We start from the raw sequence: 5,249 nt of genomic DNA, 5'->3' as shown, positions 1-5,249 counted from the left end.
GAGAGTCTCGCCCATGTCCACAGAACCGCCTGTCTGTCCCTCTAACTTTAGAGTCTCCTATAACTAGCGCTCTCCTCCTCTCCCCCTTTCCCTTCTGAGCCTCAGAGCTGGACCTCGTGCCAGAGACCTGGTCACTGCAGCTTACCCCTGCTAGGCCGTTCCCCCCCAACAGTATCCAAAGCGGTATACTTAATATTGAGGGGAGCGACCACAGGGGATTCCTGCACTGCCTGCTTCCTCCCCTTCCCACCTCTAACTGTTACCCAGCTATCTCTGTTCTCTGGCATAACTATGTCCCTGTAGCTTCTATCTATCACCCTCTCTGCCTCTCGAATAATTCTCAGTTCATCCAACTCCAGCCCCAGTTCCCTAACACAGTCTGTGAGGATCTGGAGCTGGCTGCACTTCCTGCAGATGAAGTCAGCAGGAGCATCGGTGGTCACTCTCGAATAATTCTCAGTTCATCCAACTCCAGCCCCAGTTCCCTAACACAGTCTGTGAGGATCTGGAGCTGGCTGCAGATGAAGTCAGCAGGAGCATCGGTGGTCACCCCTACCTCAAACATCCTGCAGGAGGAACATTCCACTCCCTGCGCTGCCATAACTCTACACTTAGTCTCCAAAACAAGAACACTAATGAGCTTACCTTTTTTTTAGGTTAGAGGAGGAGGGAGGGTGGGAGACACTACACGTGTAGTGTCTCGGGTTCTTTCTCCACTCAAATAACAATCACTTACCTTCCCGACCGGCTCTGCGCTCTGACTTCACTTCTGCCCAGCTCCCGCCGCTCTCTGCTGCAAAAAGACCGTTGGTGGCAAGAGCTGTTGAATGGACATGATGTCTGTAATAATAAGGGCTGTAGTCTGAGAGTCTTGGTGAGAGACATGTCCAGTAACAGTGTTTGAACAAGTAATAGCCTTGTGTGTGTGAGGTCACAGAGAAGATGGAACCGAGGATCATTGATAACTTTCTACATTACTGAGCATGACATTTCATTCACCACATGGGGCTTGAGAAAAAAAACTGTCCACCTTTCATCCATTGAGTCTACCAACACCTCCAGTTCCCTGCGAAACAGGAGCAAGTCTCCCTTTCCTCTCGGCCACGTGTCGAGTTTCGATAACCATGGTATGAGGGGTAGTTCCTGGCTTGTAGCATCTGAAGCACTGTTGGAGATGGACTTGGCTTGTGGCACCAGTGACATGAAAACTGGGAGATGCGATAGACGTCTTTACCGCCTGTGTGCCTATTTGCTGGGGTTTCAATGCAAAATGCTGAATAAAGAATTACTCAAGAATAAAGCATCAATAACAGGAGGACAGATAGAAAACCAAAGTTGGCTTGTGAATGATGTGGTTCCTCCTCACTGCTCACCCATTGACACTGGGGAGAATTTGCTTGGTCTCCTCCCCTTGGTCCTTGGAAACCTCCTGCATTTCCTCCTAATAGCAGTGTACCCTGTGATGGTTTAATATATTGCAATCTGTATGAGTAAAGAGATTACTTTTTGTATTTCAATTTTCCGTTATTGATGGTGGGCTGTCTTATTGAACAGTGATGGATAGCAAAGTCCTGTTATCGAATCACATCATTTACAAATGGTGACATGAGATAAATATAAAGAAAGAATAAAACTGAATTAATTTTTTTTCAAGGATGGATGTGTAGCTGAGTACAAAAACATCAGCACAATGAATGTTTTTCAATGAGTAGTGCTGAAATCATGCTCACTAATTCAGATATTCAAGGCAGTGGGAGAAGGGGTGACATATTTGTCTAAACAAAAAAAGACAAATGCAGGCACCGGGTAGCTTTTAGGTTAGTGCTTCTACCTTCAAAGACACATTACCACTGACATGATTCAGAATTGGATTAAATGCATATAGCTTTATAAAACCATTACATATCTGATGGGCTATAAGAGACAATTATGTCTCATCCTCTGACCAAGCAAAACCACCAGAAATGGAGTAATAATCTTGCATGCTAAAGGACTTGTGCGTTCTTTTTTAAATGAATAATTGTGTATTAACTCAAGTTTAAAATTTCCTTTGGAATTTAAATCCTGTTTACACCCTGAACTAGAGTTAGTGAACAGATTCATAATAAGCAAAGATTGTGCGTAAGACTTTTTTGAATCAATTAAAATTGAGATTATCCCTCGCTGTCCCAAATGGATGAATAGTGGAGTTTACCAACTTCTTTGTGGAGGGGAATGTATGATGACAGGATGGAGGGAGGATGCTCTCTCAGCTGCAAGGCTGCTCCTCAGTTTTGGGTCCTCAGTGTGATGCAGGATCCAGGTGAATGTACCATCCATTGGTGGCATACAGCAGAAATAGCAGAAACTGTTCTTTCCTCATCTGTTTTGTACATGCAGCATTTTGGTGTGCTTGTTCAAACTCTGCAGCACCTGTTCGATTCTGCAGGTTGTATTTTATGTTTGTGACAACTTTCAGATCAATTTTAAGGTTGCTCCGCAATAACTTAGCCTAAGGATTTGTCAACCTGTAATGATGTAAGTTTTATGGTTTATATATATTCTAATACCATGTATACTCAAGTAATAGTCAATCTCGTAAAACTCAACCATCAATATTTGGCCAAAAAATCTGGAATTTTCCATATATCTCATGTAAAAGTTAACCCTAGCTCTTCACAGATAACAGATCAATATTTATGAGTCAGTATAGCAGCCATCGCACTCTGATCCAGTTTCCAGTCTGCCAGTCATCCTGCTCTACTCCAGGTCTTCCGGTCTGCCGGCTGTCGCGCACTGCTGTGTGTTTTCAGAATTACTACAATTTGTTGTATTTTTTCTTTATTTGTTTAAAAATCAATTGGGCTTCTGCTAATGATACAGTATGAATTTTGATGGGCATGAATTTCAGCCACTCAAAAGTAGTATCCATGTAATAGTCAACCACTTAAATTTAACCTTAAAAAGTAGTCAACAACATTCAACTATTATTTGCCGATATATGGTATCTTTTATTTTGGAGTTTGGATTTTGAAGTAGTGGCATCTGAATTTTGCTTTGTTTGTAGGAGAGATTTAACAGTATTTCTGGAGCTGTGATTTAACAAAAAGAAGTAGTATGAAAGAGAGTCTCAGGGGTGAAAATGAGGATTTGTTTGCAATGTGAGACTATTACAATGGGCAAAGTGAATATTGAGAAACATTAGCTGCTTGCTTTCTGTTTAGAAGGATCAGGATTTTTTTTAATTATGGGAAAACCCATAGCTTGGACGTGTTTGTTTGTCAGTTTACAAAAGTCTTGGATGAAGTTGGATGTATGAGTAGAGCTCAATAAAGTAGCCAGTTCAGAAAACTAGGTTACCATCAGACTCAGGTTTGGAAGTGCTGGTGTTGGACTGTTGTGTACAAAGTTAAAAATCACACAACGCCAGGTTATAGTCTAACATGTTTATTTGGAAGCACTAGCTTTCGGAGCTCTGCTCCTTCATCAGGCTCCAAAACCAACTGATGAGAAGCAAATGCTTCCAAATAAACCTGTTGGACTCTAACCTGGTGTTGTGTGACTTTAAACCAGTCGGAGGAGTTTAGTTTGAAAATTCCACACCAAAGTTTTTAGTTAGAAGCTTCAAGGGGTGCTGGAAATTGAAAGAGTCTGAGCTCAGTGTTATGACTAACCAAGGAACTGTCTTATCCATCTCCCAAGGTCAGGAATCAAGAGAAACCTATAGATATGATAGATAAATGAACTCCATCTGGTAGTTGAATATGCTAAAATAATGGTGTTGGGATTTTACTGTGTTTCAAAATCATTAAAATTATATTAGATGAAAATAATTTAATTCATTTTCTTTTATCTTATTTATGTTACAGATATACTTCTGTTTTTTTTTGTTAAACCAAATCAGCAGTAATAAATGTTTGCGATTTATTGAATGATCACCCTGTTAAATGAAAAACAATCTATTAAGCCAGATATCAGTGTGCAATCAGTCAGGACAGCTCAGTGGTTAGCATTGCTGCCTCACAGCGCCAGGGGTGTGGGACTGCATGAGTTTACTCCCACAGTCTAATAATGTGCATCAAGGGTCTATTGGTTTGGTGGATTAGCCATGGGGTATTCGGGGTTACAGGGATAGGGTTGGGACTGGGTCGAGGTGGGATGCTCTTCGGAATATTGATGTGGACTTAATGGGCTGAATGGCCTGCTTCCACACTGAGGGATTTTGTTCCTCTGGCTTGTCCAATGTTAACATCAGCTAAGATCTCTGTCTGTCAATCCCACTGTGACAGATGGTGAATTTTGGACTTAATAAACTCTAAAATTAAAAGATGCCATATTAATGACCATGTGACCACTGTTGCTTGTCATAAAAGCTCACCAGGTTCCCTAATCTGCCAACTTTCCCTGGTCTGACCTACATATAACTTGAGACATCATTGTTGATTCTTAAATAATCAATTAAGATCCAATGAATGAACAGTAACTTTAAAATCTCAGTAAATTCAAATGGGATGAAGGTCTTGTGATTACTAATTCTAGTGAAAAGAAAGTGCTCGTTAGAAACTTGTTCACCACTGAAACATACGCTAACACTTTTTTATTAACATTGGGAAGGTGAGAATTTTTTTGCCCCCTCCATTCTACTTCTGAGCGTAAATATAATGATTCTCAGGGTAGAACTCGATTGGTGTCACAATCTGGTACGAAGGTAGTGATGCAGTTTTATAATCTATGAATTTAAGGCCCAAGGCTGTCTTTGAATTTAGGCCTTAATAACTCATTTGAAGGTTTTCCCTGTTCCTTTGATTTGAAGGTGAAAAATAAAGCTGACGAAGCCTGTGGTGCTGTAGTGGTTCCAAGGGCTGAGGGTGGGAAGAGACCATTGATCTGGATTACACGAAGCCAGAGGATCATTCACATTTCTTTTGGTTTCACAATTATATTTCAGCATTATTTTTTTAAAGTTTACCTCTTGTTAATGCTGATGCCTTATGCACAGAGCAGGCTGTCTCAATAGCTTCAATATCCAATCTCACACGGGGGGTTAAAACGAGACATCTGGTCCCTCCTGAACACATTCAAGAGGCTTAATGCCTGTTTTATGTAGTCACCAGCGTAATGTTGTATGTTAGGCAAAAGTGAGGACTGCAGATGCTGGAGATTAGAGTCGAGAGTGTAGTACTGGAAAAGCACCGCAGGTCAGGCAGCATCTGACGAGCAGGAGAATTGATGTTTGAGGCAAAAGCCCTTTATCAGGAATGAGACTGTGA

The 5,249-nt window shown here is 41.2% G+C and overlaps 1 protein-coding gene across 2 annotated transcripts in view; it reads left to right on the top strand.

Moving 5' to 3' along the window:
• The window catches only part of csmd2 (CUB and Sushi multiple domains 2), a 1,704,811-nt gene that overhangs the window by 1,514,217 nt on the left and 185,345 nt on the right, over positions 1-5,249 (top strand). The window lies entirely within an intron of this gene.

Source organism: Chiloscyllium plagiosum, chromosome 27 (assembly GCF_004010195.1).
Source record: "Chiloscyllium plagiosum isolate BGI_BamShark_2017 chromosome 27, ASM401019v2, whole genome shotgun sequence".
NCBI lineage: Eukaryota > Metazoa > Chordata > Chondrichthyes > Orectolobiformes > Hemiscylliidae > Chiloscyllium > Chiloscyllium plagiosum.
Note: the sequence above shows the minus strand (reverse complement) of the source record. Positions and strands in the feature narration are given on the sequence as shown.